Below are 20,995 nucleotides of genomic sequence, written 5' to 3'. Positions count from 1 at the left end.
CCGGCTCCACCCCAACCCCAAAAATCGCGAGCCCCATCCTGGCTTGACCCTGGATCCCACCACCCTCGACACCGTCCTCGCCACCCCCTTCCAGAACTCCTCCAGTGCTGGGCATGCCCAGAACATATGGGCATGGTTCGCTGAACTCCCCGAGCACCTGACACACCTGTCTTCACCCCCAAAGAACCTACTCATCCTCATCCCAGTCATGTGGGCCCGGTGCAGCACCTTGAATTGGATGAGGCTAAGCCGCGCACACGAGGAGGAAGAATTAACCCTCTCCAGGGCATCAGCCCATGTCCCATCTTCGATCTGTTCCCCCAGTTCCCCCTCCCACTTAGCTTTCAGCTCCTCTACTGATGCCTCCTCCACCTCCTGCATAACCTTGTAGATATCAGATATCTTCCCCTCTCCGACCCAGACCCCCGAAAGCACCCTGTCACTCACCCCCCTCGCGGGAAGCGAAGGGAATCCCTCCACCTGCCGTCTAGCAAATGCCTTTACCTGCAGATACCTGAACATGTTTCCCGGGGGGAGCCCAAATTTCTCCTCCAACTCCCCCAGGCTCACAAACCTCCCATCAATAAACAGGTCCCTCAGCTGTCTGATGCCCGCTCTGTGCCAACCCTGAAATCCCCCATCAATGTTCCCCGGGACGAACCTATGGTTCCCCCTTAACGGAGCCTCCATCGAGCCCCCCACTTCTCCCCTATGTCGCCTCCACTGCCCCCAAATCTTGAGGGTAGCCACCACCACCGGACTCGTGGTATACCTCGTAGGAGGGAGCAGCCACGGCGCCGTTACCAGGGCCCCCAGGCTTGTATCTCCACAGGACGCCCTCTCCATCCATTTCCATGCTGCCCCCTCCCCCTCCATCACCCACTTGCGCACCATCGACACATTGGCCGCCCAGTAGTACCCCGAGAGATTGGGTAACGCCAGCCCCCCCCCCCCCCATCTCTACCCCGCTCCAAGAAGACCCTCTTCACCATCGGGGTCCCATGCGCCCAAACAAATCTCATGATGCTGCTAGTCACCCTTCTAAAAAAGGCCCTAGGGATAAAGATGGGCAAACACTGAAAAAGGAACAAGAACCTCGGGAGAACCGTCATTTTGACGGACTGCACTCTACCCGCCAACGATAGCGGCACCATGTCCCACCTTTTAAATTCCTCCTCCATCTGCTCCACCAGCCTGGTAAAATTAAGCTTATGGAGAGTCCCCCAACTCCTGGCCACCTGCACACCCAGGTATCTGAAACTCTTCACTGCCCTCTTAAATGGGAGTCTCTCAATTCCCTCCTCCTGATCATCCGGGTGTACTACAAATACCTCGCTCTTGCCTAAATTTAACTTATAGCCCGAGAAGCCCCCAAATTCCGCTAACAGCTCCATCACCCCGGGCATTCCCCCTTCTGGATCCGCCACATACAACAGCAGGTCTTCCGCTTACAGCGATACACGATGTTCCTCCCCACCCCGCACCAGACCCCTCCATCTCCCTGACTCCCTCAACGCCATAGCCAAAGGTTCAATCGCCAGTGCAAAGAGCAAGGGGGACAGGGGGCACCCCTGCCTGGTCCCACGGTAGAGCCTAAAGTACTCCGATCTCCTTCCATTGGTAACTACACTTGCCATCGGAGCCACGTAGAGCAGCCTCACCCATTTGATGAATCCCTCCCTGAATCCGAACCGCTCCAGCACCTCCCACAGGTACCACCACTCAACTCTATCAAACGCTTTCTCCGCATCCAGCGCCACCACTATCTCCGCCTCCCCCTCCACTGCCGGCATCATAATAACATTTAGCAGTCTCCGCACATTCGTGTTGAGCTGCCGTCCCTTGACAAATCCTGTCTGATCCTCGTGTATCACGCCTGTCACACAGTCCTCTATCCTGGTGGCCAGGATCTTCGCCAGCAACTTAGCGTCAACATTGAGGAGCGAGATGGGCCTGTATGATCCACACTGCAAGGGGTCCTTATCCCGCTTCAGGATCAGAGAGATCAGTGCCCGCGACATCGTCGGGGGCAAAGCCCCCCCCTCCCATGCCTCATTGAAGGCTCGCACCAACAGGGGGCCCACCAGATCCGCATACTTTTTATAAAATTCCACCGGGAACCCGTCCGGCCCCGGCGCCTTACCTGACTGCATTTGTCCAATCCCCCTGACTAGCTCAGAGACGAGACTTCATTAAAGAGCGAAGAGAGAGGCCTGACTCCATTGAAGAGCGAAGAGAGAGGCGAGACTTAATTATAGAGCAGGGAGAGAGATAGACTTCATTAAAGAGCAGAGGGAGAGACGAGACTTCATTAAAGAGCGAAGAGAGAGGCGAGACTTTATTAAAGAGCAGAGAGAGAGATAAGACTTCATTGAAGAGCGAAGAGAGAGGCGAGACTTCATTAAAGAGTGGAGAGAGAGGCAAGACTTCATTAAATAATAGCGAGAGGTGAAACTTCATTAAAGAGTGAAGAGAGAGAGGCGACTTCACTAAAGAGTGGAGAGGGAGACGAGACTTCATTAAAGAGTGGAGAGAGGGGCGAGATTTCATTAAAGAGTGGAGAGAGAAACGGGACATCACCAAGGAGCAATCTCAGAGGGCAGAGCATTGGAGCAGTGAGTATCGGAGATTCCACTGAAGCTGAAACTACTGACATAACAGGAAAACTGTGACCTGATTGGCTGGAAGGGAAGTGTAGCCACCTGGGGTGGCCACTGCCCAACACAAAATGGAAGATTACAAGGAATGCAGGGAAAATGGACATGTTGCAAAAGCAAGCAGTTTGCAAAAGCGCTTGTGTATTCTGACTGCTGCAGAAACCAGTTCTGACTGCTGCAGAAACCAGACAGCACTGTGAAAAGAACAAGTTAGCATACTAATGAGGCGATACCGGGCAATTCCCAGGTACAATGGAAACAAGTTAACGCTAATCGATACATTTAATAGAAGGCCAGACTTCTCGGCGCCAAAGGAAGTCCAAAACAATAAGTTCCAAGAACCGCCCAGTGATCGAGGTACTGCCCCATTATTGGGGGAATTCAAATCAATCGATTGGGAAGGGACCCAATCGATTGCGAGAGTATAGAGTGTCCGCCCAGGTGGGCACGAGACCCTGAGAAAGGTATAAGACAGAGACCCCCAACCCCAGCTCTCTCTCTCTGCCAGCCTCTCCTTGACCAGCCAGCCCTCCCAGCAGAACACCGTTGCAGCAGAAGAACCTTGAGGAGGAGAGGACTGGACAGCAGCCGCCATCACGTAAGTGTCATACAACGCACGCTACGAGAGTAGACACTCCTGACCCCCTTTAGTCCATAACTACTGGAAGCATGCGGACCCAGTACAAAGCTAGAGGCCGTTGTTCCCTGATCCGGCAGTCCCCTTATCCAGATACGTATTTGGCCTATTAGTGGTAGGATTAGCCTAGTCTTATAGTTTTATATGCATGATTAGTAGATTACTGTATTATATTAAACGTGTCTTGTTTGAACTTACTAACTGGTGTATGGATTTATTGGTTTGAACTTGAAACTTGTGGCAGTATCTTAATGATACCTGGCTACTCCACAGCTAAGGAATGAAACAGAGCCAAATTGAGTGTAAAGCACACTCACCCAGAACGAGCAACAGAACCTGTGCTAAATTTAAATAAACTGCAAAACTTATTAAATACCTCAAATTTGGCTAGTGGTCAGGGATAGCTGGGCGTGACTGCCAGTGAGGCAGGTAGAGAGATCCTGAATTCAGAAATGGAGGAGCATCAGGTCTTGACCTTGTCCAACAGGTAAAAGGTACTTGCTCCCTGTATGGATGAGGAGAAGGGCTGGAGAGAGAATGAACTAGCCGATCACTGCACTGTGGTACAGGAGGCCATTCAAGCGGGGCGGAGCAAAAAGACAAGTGGTAGTTGGGATATTTCTGACCAACTTGAAAGGATATTGGAGTGGGAGGGCGAGGATCCAGTTATTGTGGTCCACACTGGGACTAACAACATAGGCAAGACTAAGAAAGAGGACCTGTTTGGGGATTATCAGGAACTAGAAACAAAATTAAACAACAGGTCCTCATGTGTGCTAATATCTGGATTACTATCCGGGCCACTTACGAATTGGCAAAGGGATGGGAAAATTAGGGAGTAAAAACGTGGCTGAAGGAGTGATGCAGAAAAGAGGGTTTCCTTTTCATGGGGCATTGTCATCAGTGTTGGGACGGGAGGGACCTGGACTGTTGGGACGTCTTCACCTGAACTATTCTGGGAGCAGTGTTCCAGTGGTAAGAATAAATAGGGTGGTCACAAGGCTTTAAACTAGCTAGTGGGGAGAAAGGGAAGGGTAAAGCTACAAGAAGTATTATGGTTAATGAGGACCAAAGCAGCAGGTCAGCATGTCAGGAGAAGGTAGAGGTTAATAGGATGAACAAGCAGGGCCAGTCTAACGACTACAGAGAGGAAAGGAAACGTAACAATTCAAAATGGAAGGTGACTGAGGGAGTGAAAGTTGGGGATGTGGCTGAGTGTTATCTGAGATTAGTAAAGGAGGTCAGAATGTGTGAAAACCATAGTGCACAAGAAAATCCTGCAAGGGAAAGACAAATCAGTGGGACATTTAAAAACCTTGGCCAGGATTCTCCCTTACCCGGCGGGGCGGGGGGACCCAGCGTGTTGGAGTGGCGTGAACCATTCCGGCGATGGGCCGCCCCAAAGGTGCGGAAGTCTCCGCACCTTTAGGAGCCAAGCCCTCACATTGAGGGGCTAGGCCCACGCCGGAGTGGTTCCCACTCCACTAGCTGGCATGAACGACCTTTGGCGCCACGCCAGCCGGGGCCGAAAGGACTTCGCCGGCCGGCGTAAGTCTGCGCATGCGCCGGAGTGTCAGCAGCTGCTGACTGCTGACGTCATACTGGCGCATATGCAGGGGAGGGGGTCTCTTCTGCCTGCACCATGGTGAAGACAATGGTGAAGGCGGACGAAAAAGAGTGCCCCCACGGCACAGGCCCGCCTGCCGATTGGTGGGTCCCGATTGCAGACCAGGCCACCGTGGGGGCACCCCGAGGGGTCAGATCACCCCGCGCCCCCCCCCCCCAAGGACCCCGGCGCCCACTCACGCTGCGAATCCCGCCGGTAAGAGAGGTGGTTTAATCCACGCCGGCGGGAGAGGCTAGTCAGCAGCGGGACTTCGGCCCATCGCGGGCCGGAGAATCGCCGCGCAGGGCCCACCGATCGGCGCAGCGCGATTCCTGCCCCCGCCGGCCCCGGGCGATTCTCCGACCCAGCGGGGGTTTGGAGAATACCGCCCCTTGTTCTTAAATGTACGCAATATTCAGAATAAGGTCAATGCGTTGACAGCACAAATAGAGACAAATGGGTATGATTTGGTGGGGATCACTGAAACATGGTTGTCGGAGGATCGAGACTGGGAGTTGGAGGTCCAAGGTACTCAGTATTCTGAAAGGATAGACAGGATGGACCAGGAGGTGGAGTTGCTTTATTGGTTAAAGATGACATCAAAGCTGTATTAAGAAATTATATTGGCACTCGGGACCAAAATGTTGAATCGATCTGGATGGAAATAAAAAACAAAGGAATAAGCTCCTTGGCAGGAATAATTTACAGGTCCCTGAGCAGTACTTCCAAAGTGGGTCATTGTATAAACCAAGAAATAATGAGGGCTTGTGAGAAGGGCACAATGGTAACCATGTGTGATTTTAACATGCATATTGACTATTAATCAAATTGGCAAGGGTAGCCTCGAGGGACATTTCATAGAGTGTATGAGGGATTGTTTCTTAGAGCAATATGTTACGGAGCCAACCAGGGAGTAGATTATTTTAGATTTAGTATTATGTACCGAAGAAGAGTTGATAAATCGTCTTGTCGTTAAGGGTCCACTTGAAGGAGTGATCACAGCATGCTAGAATTTTAAATTCAGATTGAGCAAGAGAAGACAGAGTTCCATACTAGAGTTTTAGTGTTGGGCAGAGGTAATTATACAGGCCTGAGGAAAGAGTTGGCCCAAGTACATTGGGCACAGATAATTGAGTATAGGACAGTTGAGGAACAATGACGGATGTTCAGGGAGATATTAAGTACCACTCATTTAGAGTATGTTCTTGACAAGAAGAGGAATTGTGTAAGGGAGAAAAACATCCCATGGCTAAACAAGGAAGTCATAAAGACAAAAACTAAGGTATACCATACTGCAAATGTTAATGGTAAGCTGGAGGATTGGGAGGACTTTAAAGTTCAGCAAAAGGCTACTAAAAATAAAATCAAAAGAGCTAAGGTGAACTATGAAAGGAAACTAGCAGAAAACAAAAATACTGATACCAAAAGCTTCTATAACTATGTAAAGAGGAAGAGAATAGCTAAAATAAATGTTGGTCCTTAGAGGACGGTGATGATGAAGTAAAAGTAAGGAACACAGAGATGGCAGAGGCACTGAACCGATATTTTGCCTCTGTCTTCCCGGTAGAAGCTAATTAAACATTTCCCAAAGCTACAGTTAATGCAGAGGAACCTGGTGCTATAACCATTACCAGGGAAATGGTATTGAATAGACATTGAGTTTAAAGGCAAATAAGTCTCCGGGACCTGATGGCCTGCACCCTCTCTAGAATGAGAGGTCACAGCTATAGGTAGAGAGGTTGTGGATTTAGAACTGAGGTGAGGAAGAACTACTTCTCGCAGAGGGTGATGAATTTGTTGCCCCATAGTGTGGTGGAATCTTATTCACTAAATGGTTTCAAGAAGGAGATAGATGTATTTCCGATATTTAAAAATGGGCTAAAGGGACATGGGGAACAGGTTGCGAGGTGGATTTGAAACCAGGAAGAAATCAGCCAAGGTGTGATTCAATGGGGAAGACAGATCAAAGGACTGAAGTATCTCCTTATGTTCCTAATTCCTATGTTCCTATTAAACAGGAGTGATCAGAGGGATGAAAAATGGGACAGGTAGTATTGAGGAACCAGTGGGGCTGCTGAAGGACTTGGACATGGTAGGAGAGAGGGCAAACAAGTGGCAGATGGAATACGGTGGGAAAAAGTGTGAGGGTATGCGCTTTGGTAGGCAGAATGAAGGCATAGTCTATGGGCTGGATTCTCCGCCGTCGGGATTCTCCATTTTGCCGGCAGCCCGGGGTTTTCCCAACGGCATGGGGCTGCCCCACAATGGGAAACCTAATTGACCAGCCGGAGAAACAGAGAATCCCGCCGGCTTGCTGAACCAGAAATCTGGTGCGGTGGGAAGAAGAATCCAGCCCTATATTAAAAATGGGAAAAGGTTTAGGAAATCAGAAGCACGAAGAGACTTGGGAGTCCTAGTTAAAGATTCTCTTCAGGTTAACATGTAGTCCTGAAAGACGTGCTGTTAGGTAGATTGGCCATTCTGAGTTCTCCCTCCGTGTACGCGAACAGGCGCCGGAATGTGGCGACTAGGGGCTTTTCACAGTAACTTCATTGTTAATATAAGCCTACTTGTGACAATAAAGATTATATTAAAAAATAAGGTTCAATCGGCAGTTAGGAAGGCAAATGCAATGTTAACATTCATGTCGAGAGGGCGAGAATAAAAGACCAGGGATGTACTTCTGAGGATGTACAAGGCTCTGTTCAGACCCCATTTGGAGGATTGTGGGCAGCTTTGGACCTTGTATCTAAGGAAGGATGTGTTGGCCTTGGAAAGGGTCCAGAGGAGGTTCACAAGAATGATCCCTGGAATGAAGAGCTTGTCATATGAGGTGGGGTTGAGGGCTATGGGTCTGTATTTATTGGAGTTTAGAAGGATGAGAGGGGATTTTATTGAAACTTACAGGAAACTGAGAGGCCTGGATAGAGTGGACGTGGAGAGGATGTTTCCACTTGTTGGAAAAACTAGAACCCGAGGGCACAGCCTCAGATGGAAGGGATGATTCTTTAAAACAGTTAAGGAGAAATTTCTTCAGCCAGAGGGGGTAGTGAATCTGTGGAACTCTATTCCGCAGAAGCTGTGGGGACCACACCATTGAGTGTCTATAAGATAGAGATAGATAGGTTCTTGATAATAAAAGGAACAGAGTTATGGGGAGAAGGTAGGAAAATGGGTATGAGAAAATATCAACCATGATTGAATGGCAGAGCAGACCCGTTGGGCAGGGTGGCTTAATTCCACTCCATTGTCTTATGGTCTAATAATGCATCAGAATAAATCAAAAATAAAAATGTATGGCAGCATTTTCAAACCCTCATTCTCAGAACAAAATGCATTTCTTATTCCCAGGTTAACCTGCATCTAAAAAATTACCTAAATCTACCTCTGCAAAATTGTTACTTCTGTGTTCTTCAGCTTTTTTCTCCAAAAATGAAACTGATGAAATATTGAATATGTCCACAAGTTAAATCATGAGAAGTTCATATCCCACTGCATTCACATTGTAACTGCTTCTCTGCACATGTTATAGTTTCAGTTTAAATGGGAAAATAAAACACACTAAAGGTGTAAATGTGATCCCAAAACACTAAAAGAAATCCTGAAATCCAATATAAGAACCAAAATATATTGATTCAGTCTCCTTGAAGCAATGGATTTCTTCAAGCATTCATTCAAAGTTGTTTTTCAGTCATTTGTCAGTTTTATGAGCAGTTAGCTTTTCTGAGTTTTGTGCACATTGAAATTACTCAGGTTATTTCTGAGGTTAACTCAACCCTCAAGAAGTGAAATTAAGAAACACTTCTTGACAACGGACTGTCGAAACTTAGAACTGTGTTCGGCAAATGACAATTCATGATAATTTTCAATCTGAGATTAATAGAATTTGTCCCTCAAACTCATTAAGAAGGCAGGTAAATGGGGTTGGGTTGCAGATAAGCCACGATCTTGCTGAATGGTACGGGGCAGGCTAGAGCGGCTGAATGGCCTTGTTCTGTTTGTATGTTCCTCATTCTAAAACTACTTATAGATGCCATGTGATTTCACCTCTTGATAAGTTCTCCAAACTGTTGAAGTTTCTCTCACGCCCTAAGGGTTAAAATTGATTTTCAACACATACAAAATGGGCGCCAATGAATCATCGCCTGTTTGGTATCCTGATAAACTCTGGTTCCATTGGAAAAGTAAATCTAGCTGGAGGAGGAGGTGTAATGTGGGTCACTGATGTTTTTTATCACAGCAACAAAAGGCTAATTTCACTCCCATGGGGAACTTGCTTTGTGCATTTGTCATGCAGTGGTATGTACCTGCAAGTACAGGCTGATTTATTTCAAATCGGAACACTGAGGTTGCTGTAGGGCTCCACCACATGCATCACAGGAAGCATCAGCTGTACAGAGCCCAGAACAGCAGTCCTGGCAACGTTAGAAGAGATTAGACCAATAAAATCAATGCTTCTGGGGAAGTACTTCAAGTTAAACAGTTACATAAATAGTACCAATTGTTTAGGCTGCAACAGAACATTGTAACTGGAATGTCAATGATTTGGATTACGACATAGGGCTGAGTGAGTCACAAGGTTTTTTGTCCGGGACCTTAATCCTCATTTCTGTTTTCCTCTGCTACATTTGTATTTACTCTGGCAGCACCAATACCCCTGAGCACGGTGGGCTGTGGACAGAGGCCCAGAGACATACAAAGCAGGATATTTGTTGAGGGCCACATGTGGAGAGGAGGTGGACCACAGTTTAAGCACCATATCGAGCTCGCTGAGCCAAGTCTTATTCCTGAAACTTGAATACTAAATCTAGGTTGGCACTCCAGTGCAGTACTGAGTGAGTGCTGCACATTCAGATGTGCTGGCTCTCGAATGAGACTCTTTAAACCTGGGTGGAATCAAAAGACCCCATAGCACTGTCTTGAAGAAGTCAAAGGAAAGTCAATACCTCGTGTCTACCCGATATTTATCCTTCAATCAACATCACAAAAAACAATGTTAATGGCACAGCTGATGGTAAATCTCGGGATGTTCAATTCCGAGAAGGGAAACTTGAAGCAAATGCCCTCGTGTTTGTGTTTGCAAATTGTATAGTACAAGGAGATGTTTTGAAATCCAGAAATGATGCCCTTGACTTGCGATAATTTTATAGCAATGTGAATGTTTATTAAGAAATATGAGAAAACAAAATAAAATAGAATTACACTTAAATAAGGTAATGTCTTAACCCAGTACCAATACCCTAAACAGTTTCGAACAATCTTGATTGAACTATCTTCAGAGCTAACCTTTCCCAGATGTTCAGCAATGCCTTTGAGATTTTTAGGTCTATAAAAGTCTGATAACTTTTACCACACAGTTAACGTTGCAGGGCGGGGCACAGGGCAAACTACGTTCATATGTTTTGGTCCTGTACAAAGCTGGAGGATTACTGAAATGAGGTTTTTAGGGTAATCTCTAAAATGGTGCATGTGAAACTGGACCCGGCCCCTCGGGAGGCCATATTCGGGGTGTCGGACCAGCCGGGCTGGAAAAGGGTGCGGAGGCAGGTGTTGTAGCCTTTGCTTTGTTGATCGTTCGAAGGCGGATCCAGTTAGGGTGGGGATCAACCTCTCCACCCTGTGCCCTGGCGAGGCGGGGGTCCTGTTGGAATTCTTGACTCTTGAGAAGGTTCAGTTTGAACTCAGGGGAAGGATGGAGGGGTTCTACAATTCATGGGCGTTATTCATTATGCACTTTCGAGAATTGGATTACATGGAACATTAGGGGGGGTGGCGCGGCTGGGAGGGTTGAGGGGAGGGGGACTGAATATGTTAATGGTGACTATGGGTGATTCCTGATTCCTTTTTGTCATTTGTTTATGTTAACATGCGGGCTAATTTTTGGGGGTTTGGTGGGAGGATGGGATCATTGTTATTGATTTGAGGATTGACATTACATTCGTTACTGATTATTGTTTATTGTTGGGTGTAAATTTGGAAGAAAATGTGAAAAAGGAGAATAAAAGTTTTTTTTTAAAAAAGGACTGGCCCAGGAAGAAGCAGGACTCTCAGGATGGTCCCGGCTGGGACTTGAGACTTATGCTTTGTTATTGTGTTTCCTAGCGTGAGTAGGAAATAAACTATTTTTGACTCTCTAAAAAAATAAACTTTTACCACACAATTTAGTTCTCTCTTGGGGCCTCTGAGGTTAACAGCAGTTGGCTTTTCAGATTTGGCTTCGTTCAAACTGCCTTCTGGGAGTTTGACCAGCAATTCCTGCTATCTGCTATAACAACTTCCTTCATAGGTTTTCAGAATCCCCTTAAATATGTTCTTTCCCTTTGATCTCTCCATTGTCTCACCCAGTCTCTTTTAGAAATGCTATCTCCCAGAATTGATTCACTTTATCTCTTTACTTTAGCTTTTAACCCAACCCCATCCACGATAGTCCAGTGTTACCGGTTTAATACCGCTGAAAGGACCCCAGGAGAATCCCTTGCTGACTTTCTATCCAGGCTACGCAGGATTGCGGAGAACTGTGATTATGGGGAGACCTTATCAGAAATATTACTCGGCCGTTTGGTTTGCGGTATTAACAGTGCATCCACCCAGAGAAAGTTGTTAGCTGAGCCAACATTAACTTTTCAACAGGCCATTCAAATAGTATTGTCCCGAGAGAGACAGAACGAGGAGTGCAGGAGCTACAGGGAATGGAGGTGCATGCCTTGGGGCGCAACCCCTTCCATCCAAAAGCGTCCCCCCGCACCCCTGCGGTACCTTGGGCGAGGCCAGTGGCCATCGGACATTCCTCTCCGAAGGGATCCTTCTCCAGAACCAATGGATGAGGTGCCATGTCCGTGGGCGCCAACCCCGTCACGGACGCTGGTCCTGGGGGCGCCAGAGGCGCCGTCGCTCCGACAGAAACTGGGGCCAGCCCAGGGGCTGTACCTTCCATTTGGATGAACCTGCGGCGACTACTCCCGAGGACGTGGAGACGGAGGACGACTGCCTGCAGCTGCATTGTGTGGCAGCTCCCCGTGAGGTCCCCTTTAAGGTGACAGTAATGGTCAATGGTCACCCGCTTGTGATGGAGTTGGATACTGGTGCAGCGGTCTCCGTGATCACCCAGAGGACATTCGACCGCATCAAGCAGGGTATACAGACCCTTACATTAACCGACATACAGGCCAGGTTGGCCACCTATATGGAGGAACCATTAGACATTGCAGAAACTACGATGACCCCTGTTGTTTATGGACGCCGGGAAGGCGTTTCCCAATTATCGTGGTGCGCGGCCATGGGCCCAGCCTGTTGGGTCAGGACTGGTTGCGCCATTTGCGTTTGCAGTGGCAGCACATCCTCCAAACAGTTTCTGGAGGGTTGACTGAGGTGCTAGGATGGTACCCAGATGTATTCCAGCCCGGTTTGGGGAAAATAAAACGGGCTGTAGCCCGTATCCAAGTCGAACCAGGAGCCACGCCGTGCTATTTCTGGGCGCGCCCGGTGCCTTACGCCTTGCTCGAGAAGGTAGAAGGGAGCTCACTCATTTGGAGACTTTGGGTATTATCAGGCCCGCCCGTTTCACTGACTGGGCAGCACCAATTGTACCTGTAATGAAGCCAGATGCCACAGTTCGCTTGTGCGGCGACTATAAACTTACAGTGAATACGGCTTACCGGCTTGACCGATATCCAATGCCTCACTTAGAGGATTTCTACGCGAAGCTTGCAGGTGGACTCTCGTTAACAAAATTAGATATGAGTCACGCTTACCTACAGTTGGAGCTGGACCCTGCCTCCCGGCCATATGTAACGATTAATACACACCGGGGCCTGTATGAATATACACGGTTGCCCTTTGGGATATCCTCTGCCTGCGCTATTTTTCAACGTGTCATGGAGGGCATTTTGAGAGGTTTACCGCGTGTCGCTGTCTACTTAGATGACGTTTTGATCACAGGGACGTCGGAGCAGGAACATTTGGAAAATTTGGAGGCTGTCCTTAGACGCTTTTTGGAGGCTGGAGTCCATTTATGTCACACAAAGTGCATCTTTCAGGCGAAGGAAGTAGTCTACCTGGGTTATGGGGTGGACCGCGAAGATTTGCACCCCATCGCAGAGAAGGTGCGTGCAATGCAACAGGCCCCCCGCCCCGACTGATACTTCGCATCTTCGTTCTTTTCTCGGCCTCGTAAACTATTACAGAAAGTTCCTCCCCAATCTGGCAACTACGCTGGCCCCGTTGCACCTTCTGGTAAATAAGAATCACACCTGGGTTTGAGGTCAGCCGCACAAAACCGCTTTCCGGCAGGTAAAACAACAATTGTCGTCGTCTGGGTTACTAACCCACTATGACCCTGGAAAGCCTTTGCTTATCACATGTGATGCATCCCCATATGGTATTGGGGCCGTCCTGTCCCACAAGATGGAGAATGGGGCCAAGTGGACGGTAGCTTTTGCCTCCCGCACATAGACTGCAGCGGAAAAGAAGTATGCGCAGATCGAGAAGGAGGGCCTGGCGGTGGTCTTTGCGGTGAAACGCTTCCACCAGTACGTGTATGGCCGTCACTTCACTATCGTGACCGATCATAAGCCTCTGCTGGGACTTTTACGAGAGGATAAGCCAATACCGCCCATTGCTTCCGCACGGATCCAACGCTGGGCGATGCCCATTAATCGATGCCCAGTCTAAATGGTTAGAGGTGCATAAGGTGGGAGGCACAATGTCCTGCGCAACAATCGAGAAGATGCGTTTGTCTTTCAGTACACATGGCCTCCCCGAGGTGCTGGTCACGGACAACGGCACTCCGTTCACAAATGAGGAGTTTGAAGGTGAATGGCACACGCCATATCTGCACCACCCCACACCACCCGGCTTCCAATGCGTTGGCGGACCGCGCAGTGCAGACATTCAAACGAGGCCGAAAGAAGCAGTCTTCCGGGTTGATGGACACGAGACTGGCTCATTTTTTGTTTTCATATAGGACCACCCCACATGTGGTGACTGGGGTAGCTCCCGCGGAACTCCTAATGGGCCGGAGACTTCGCACCCACCTTAGCATGGTTTTCCCGGACATTGGCGCAAAAGTACGCTGCACTCAAGAACGGCAGGGACAAGGCCTTTCTCGGCATCAGCCGATTCGGCAGTTTGCGTTCGGTGACCCAGTGTTCGTTTGGAATTTTGCTGGTGGTGCCCAGGGGGTCCCTGGCGTAATCTTTTGCCAAACGGGCCCTATCTCTTACCAGGTACAAGCCCAGGGTTGTCTCCAGCACAAGCGTGTAGACCACGTTTGGTCCAGAAGACTATCCCTTCCAAAGATTCCCCGCCCCTGGAGCTCATTTCTACAGCCACAGAGACCAGACACAGTGGAAAGTATTCCTCACAATCTTCCTCTGGTGCCGCACTCAAAGGCTGCGCAGGTCGTGACAGACCGCGTGGAGAAGAGACGCCAAGATGACGGAGGCAGCGGACTCTGACTCCGAGATGGAGACACAGGACGCCTCAGAAGGGGAGTCCTCGGGCCCACGGACTCTGGATGTACAACCGCTATGCCGTTCATCATGGAAGCGCCATTCTCCGTCTCATTACACGCCACCCGATCCAGCGCCTCGTGCAAATGGTGGCCAGCCTGCGGCAAAATGAGTCCGACGCCCTCCTTCGCCAGTGTCTTCGGTGGATTCCTTGGCCATTGGGTGGGAGGATGTTATCACCTGCCTGCTTACCACTGGCTGGGGACTAATGGCAATCCCACAATCCTTTGGGAGTATGACTTCCCCAATGAGGGGGGGGGCGGAGAAATCATTAGCAGATTCCCTGCATAAATAAAGCTGGCCAGTTTGGAACCGGCTAGAGGAGAGTGAGCAGCAAGGAGTTGCTGCTGCTGTTATTGTAAATAAATGTTATTTCTTTCTATCCTTCAACTCGTGCTGGATTCTTCGTCGCCCTCACAAACGTTTTGAAGCGATTTTGGACTGGACATTAGAGGTTGGACATCGAGGCAACAACATGGATGTGGTGCAAGATTCACCCTGAAGTGAGAAAATGCCAGTAGTAGACTCCTCCGGTAGTTCTGAATGGCTAGCCCTGTTGTCCTTGACTTTGTGGACGGGGGATACAGCCTCTCAGTGTCTACCCTGTCAAACGCGTTATGTGTTTCATGCCTCAATGAGCCTCTGTACAAATGTATCTGTTGAATACCAACAACATGTGAAAGATTGATTTGAAGCTTTTGGAACAGAACACATTATCTGATAGTGTGCCTGGATATTCCTTATTACCACACACACCTCACACACTCTCATGCAATCGCTCCAGTGCACTTTTAAAACTCTTGATTTCCTAATTAAATGTTAGTGCACTGTTCCAATTAGGCCATTAAAACTGTTTCCAGCTCTGAGAGATTGTTTCTTCTGAATCACAGCTGCCTTGAGGCACTGCAAGTCTTCCTCAATCACTCGTCAAGCTGTGTTTGAATGAGTCTGATTGGATTGCCTTGACTATTCCTGTTTCCCATTGGGGTTTTAATTTCTGTAATTTCGTTTAAAAGTTGAAGCGATAATGGATAATATATGCCTTTCTACCAATTGACACTAAACTAGATAAGAACAAAGGTTACAATCTATCAATTATGGGAAATAGCCTGAATCTAACAAAACCCGAGACACAAAATCAACTTTTATTGGTTAATTCAACCAATAAGAATTAATATTTATTTATTTTATGGATATAATGCCTTATGCCCTATTTTATTAATGATTGATTCCAGTGTTGCTGTCCACCACTTTGATAAAAAAAACTTTTCGATCAATCAGAAACACTAAATAAGCTTTTAATATCACAACTCATATATTGCAGAGCATAGTTATTTAATGTCAGTTACCTTCATTCGCGAATTTCCGGCAAAGGCTCAGCCATTATATCAGAAATAAGAAAATGATGTTCCTGGAATGTTTCAGTTGAATGTTGATTTGTAGTTTATTGGGTTAGTCAGGTGTAGTTCTTTCCCATTTCTATTGATTCTAGCTTAACATAATTTTCCTTCTGGGTAGAGTTTCCCCATATAAATTGGCAACATCTATACTTCTATGTCTCACGTTGCTGAAGGATACAAATGGCCCAGATTTCACAGTTAGCGATGAAGTTGGGGTACCTGTGGTTGCCCTCAAGGATCCCTGTGGCATGGGTTTACCCCTTCCCCCTTCCATTGTAAGTTTGAATCTGGCATCAGTGCTGCCATCAGGCAGGATGGGCAGCCAAGCACATCGATGATCAGACAGCAAGCCAGGAACTTAAAACCACTGGATCCTTTCACTTTTCATTTTAAATCGTGCAAGGAGTGAAATGAAGAAATCAAACATACACTTGGGATTTAGGTCGAAGCAAAAATATCAGAAACAAACTTTAAAAACTCTTTAAAAATGTATGGGGCGGGATCCTCCGTCGGCGGTATCCTCTGCTTCGCCAGCAGCGCACTCACGGCCACGGATTTCCTGACCGCGTGGGGGTGGCCACAATGGGAAACCCCATTGGCCGGCTGCTGGGACGGAGGATCCCGCTGTCGGCGAAGGGCGCGCCGCACCAGTAAATCGGTCTGGCGGGTCAGAGAATCCCGCCCATGATATTTCTTACCATAATGGATACATTTGACATTCAACAAATATAAAAATACTCACACATTGCAGTTGTTTAGCAATAATTATTAATTTAGTTTGCTGATAAAGCCCAGTTGCATCTCATTTAACAAGGTATAACGTTTTTAAGAGTGTTACAACCAGAATAAAAGGGCACGTTTTTTGTACCTTCACAGAATCGCACAGCCTTCTCATCACTTCAGGGATTTCTTTTTTTAATATACATTTAGAGTATCCAATTCTTTGTTTTTCCAATTAAAGGGCAATTTAGTGTGGCCAATCCACCTACCTTACACATCTTTGGGCTGTGGGGGTGAGACCCTCGCAGACACGGGGAGAATGTGCAAACTCCACACGTGCTTCAGTGATTTCTGATTGATTGCAGTCTAGTGGGACCGCAACAGCGCACCCTCTGGTGGGAGGATACAATCACAGTCAATAACTTCTGGATTTCCACATTCAACTGCACAAATACAAACCTCAGAAGTTGCTGCCAGTTTCGCTGGGGTGGGGAGTGGGGAGTTGATGGCAACGAATACTGCCAGATTCTCCGTCATCACCACTCAGAAATCTGGGCCAGTAGCTAACAATAATTACACTTATATCGTCTTGGTATCTGAGCATAGCTGAACCATTGTCATTAATGAGCGCTGATCCAAACCCTCAACATTCAACAAAATCAGAGAAGTGCCTTAGTTCCTGCTCCAGATGCAGGGCTACAGGATGATCAAGACATGATAGGTGCGGCAAGAATTGGGATTGAAGGGGTTGCAACAAAGTAACCTTTGCTGTGAAGCAGATAAGGGTCGCCAAGATGGATGGGAATTTCTGCCTCTGCGTGCAATTTTGCGATGTTGCTTGAAAAGCGTGGTCTCCAGAGACATTGAGGAAGTCCTTATTCCTTTAAGTGACTTGTATCATAGAAACACCAGCTCCATTCCCCTTAAGTTATCATGCTGCTATTGAACTTGGCATTGCCATTGGTGAGATTAAGAGAGAGAATGAGTGTGAAAGGGTAAACATTTCTTCCATAATCACATTTTAGACTTTCGGGAAACTGCTTCCCCTTCAACAAAACTACCTGCGCATTGACAAGGATGCTTTAATTTCCTGTTCTTTAGTTTTCCCACTAGGAAAATGTAATTGGCTTCGGCCATACAATTCTGGGAAAAGTATGAACGAGGTGTTAAGTAATTAGTCCCTTTCGGAGAACACTTCGGACTTAAACATCTGCAATAGAACTGCTGTTTTCCTAATGCTGCAACAGTATTGGGCTGATGCAACGTGTTTTGTGATGTTTCCTGGCAACAGTAACATTGCTCTCTCCATTTCCTCAGTATTTGGTCAGAGAGTTTTCTTCTTATATTCAGCTACATGATATGGCAAGGCCAGCATTTATGACCCTCCCTAACTGCCTTTGAGAAAGTGGTGGTGAGCTGTCCTCTTAACAATTGAGTGTGGCTCGGCCATTTCAGAGGGCAGTTAAGAGTCAACTACATCGCTGTGGGTCTGGGTCACGTGTAAGCCAGACCGGGTAAGGACGACAGACTTTGTTCCCTAAAGGACATTAGTGAATTAGGTATTTTTTAAAGACAATCCAGTAGTTTAAAGACTATCGCAGGCACAACCTCTTTATTCCTGATTTATTTAATTAATTGAATTTAAATTCCCATTGTGGAATTTGAACTCATGTACCTCTGGAGCATTAGTCAGGCTGCCGCGGGGTCCCTAGTCCAGTAACATAAGCACTACACTAGCATTCCCAGTGTTGTCTCCTTATAATTTTTTAAACCTGGAATTAATGAATTTACAAATCTGCCCTCAGGCTGGAGAGCTATCTAAAATTGAAAATAATAGTTGGCAGATGGAAAATGAGCTGAGGTTGTATCGGAAAATGAGCACAAGAATTTAATGTAAATAATCCCGTGGTTAGAATGTGGAACCTGCTACCAGTGTTGAGTTGAATACGATAGATGCAGTTAAGAGGAAGCTAAACAAGCAATATGAGGGAGCAAAGGGTAGGAGGGGAACTCACTGTGGGGGAGGGGGGGGGGTTGGAATCCACCATGAGGGGAATGCGCCTTCCACCCAGGGACCCACCCACCCACCCAGCAGGGTCAGAAAATCCCAGCCTGTGGTTTACTGAATCATCCACAGCCTCACCATCATGTGGGGGCAACCAGGGCTCCAGAGGCTACAGCGGGAGGAAGCGGAGGAAGATAAGGGGGAGGAAGCAGTCTGGTCAAATTGTGAATGGATCATCGGGCTCTGGTTTCAGCAGCACTAGTTACCCATGGTCCAGACTCACATAACCTGAAAACGATCATGCCGTAAACTGCAAAGTTAATTCCTGCCTCAGAATCTGAAATTGAAATGAACAGAAAGAGATTTTTGTCCATAACATTCTGCTCTGAATAGTGCACTGAATAACTATTCACTGCCATTAACTGACATTTTCTAAGTAGACTTGATACAGTTCATCCTATTTACATGAATTAATGGTTAGATGAAAATATATAATGTACGTTTAAGGGGCATCCATCCGGCCAGCTTTCGCATGTGGTGTGGAGACAAAATGGACGGGAATGTCTGTCAGGGAACAGGCAGCTGTGGAACCCTGTCTGACCCAAACAATCTCTGAGCTCAGTGAATTGATCTGATACCTTTTAAATTTGGCAAGAGTCTTCCCGAGACAGAAATTTGTATTATTTTGTTATCGGGACAGCAGAATTCCTGGCATCCTTACAATTCCAATCAAAAGATGTATAAAAATGTAATATTAAGCAGCATGCTCACATTTTCTCAATTTCTTGGTTTTCTTGTTTTTGGTGTGAAGCCAGAAAAACAATTACTCGAGTTCTAAAGGTTATGAAGCAGAATGTGTCTCTGTGGGCGATGGGAGCTTTCACTGGATTGGGAGGGGTTGGTTCAGCAAATAACTGATAAGTGAGGTTTTATTTCTAAGCGTGATGGATTGCTTAGATTAAACCATCCTAATTTCAAAGGGTAATTGACCCAACATGCCACCTTCCACACATCGACACCACGGCTTGGCGAGGCGGGCAGAAGATCATTGTGACCTGCTCAATTATTGCCACACTCCCAACTTCCCTGTTAATTTAGCAATGATCCAACAACCGATCATTTTGCTCAATAATCCATCCCAGGATCGCTCGCTGAAACCTGGCAGTGATGGTGCCAAAAATGGCGAAGAGGTCATCATGTGTCAAGAGAATAATGAGCATATCAATGGAATGGCGTGTAATAACCACAAGTGTTGGCTACTGCTTGCCAGGAGTGGGCAGGTGGGAGATTTCAACAATGAGCAGCTACAATAATAAGCCAGTGCTGTTCCTTTGATTGCCAACAGGCCCAGGGGACATGACTATTTAGATTCTCAGTACACGCCCTAGAACTGTGCACAGAAACAAATGTTTTCTTTAAATTGTTTTACTTTTCCTTGCCTTGTCTTCCCTTGCTGTTAAGCTCCAGTCGCTATTGGTGCGACTCCAAACTCATATTTTTGCTGAAAGAATTCTCTTGAATTGTGAGCCACGGAGACATGTACTAAACCTCTCCCATCTCCTGGTGAGCCTTCAATCCGCCCCATCAGAAATGTCTGCTGGAGAGGGTGATTTATTGGCTCCCCAGTGGGTTTTTGGCAACTGTACAGTACGGAACCAGAAGGTTTTGGGTTTGGTCAGCGATCTGTCTGATTTTATAGAGAAATATATTCCATAGCTCAGAAACAGACCCTTCTGTATGTCAGTATTTATGCTCCACATGAGCCTCATCCCACTCTCTTCATCTAACCCCATCAGCCCTTTCTCCCTCAAGTATTCTCTTTATTTATTCTTTCATGGGAATGTGGGCGCTGTTGGCTAGTCCAGGATTTGTTGCCCATCCCTCACTGCTCTTGAACTGAGTGGCTCGCTAGACCATTTCAGAGGGCAATTGAGAGTCAACCACATTGATGTGGGCCTGGAGTCACGTGTCGGGCAGACCGGGTAAGGACGGCAGATTTCCTTCCCTGAAGGACAGTAGTGAACTAGATGGGTTTTTACGACAATTGATGATAATTTCATGGAGCGGGATTTTCCGACCCTTCCTGCCGGCGGGAACATCCGGTCTGCCAAAGGTGACCCCCCTGCCCCCGTGGCGGGTTCTCCCGCAGACGGACCGCCGAGCCATGTGAAACCAGTGTCATCGGCGGGGCCAGAAAATCCCACCGGCAGCCAATGGTGAGCTGCCCCTGCTGCCGGAAAACATGCAGGAGTCACATGTAGGCCGGACCAGATAAGGGCGGTGGATTTCCTTCTCTGAAGAGCATGAGTGAACCAGTCGAGTTTCTACAACAATTGATGATCGTTCCACCACATCATTACCGACTGGTTTTCAAGTACATATTTTTATTTATTGATTGAATTCATGAAGTTTAAATTCTACCAGCAGCCATGGTGTTAATGAACCCATCTACCCAGAGAAA

The sequence above is a fragment of the Scyliorhinus canicula genome, chromosome 2, assembly GCF_902713615.1.
Source record: "Scyliorhinus canicula chromosome 2, sScyCan1.1, whole genome shotgun sequence".
In the NCBI taxonomy this organism is placed as follows: Eukaryota; Metazoa; Chordata; class Chondrichthyes; order Carcharhiniformes; family Scyliorhinidae; genus Scyliorhinus; species Scyliorhinus canicula.
The sequence above is the reverse complement of the archived record's forward strand: the minus strand, read 5'-3'. Positions refer to the sequence as shown.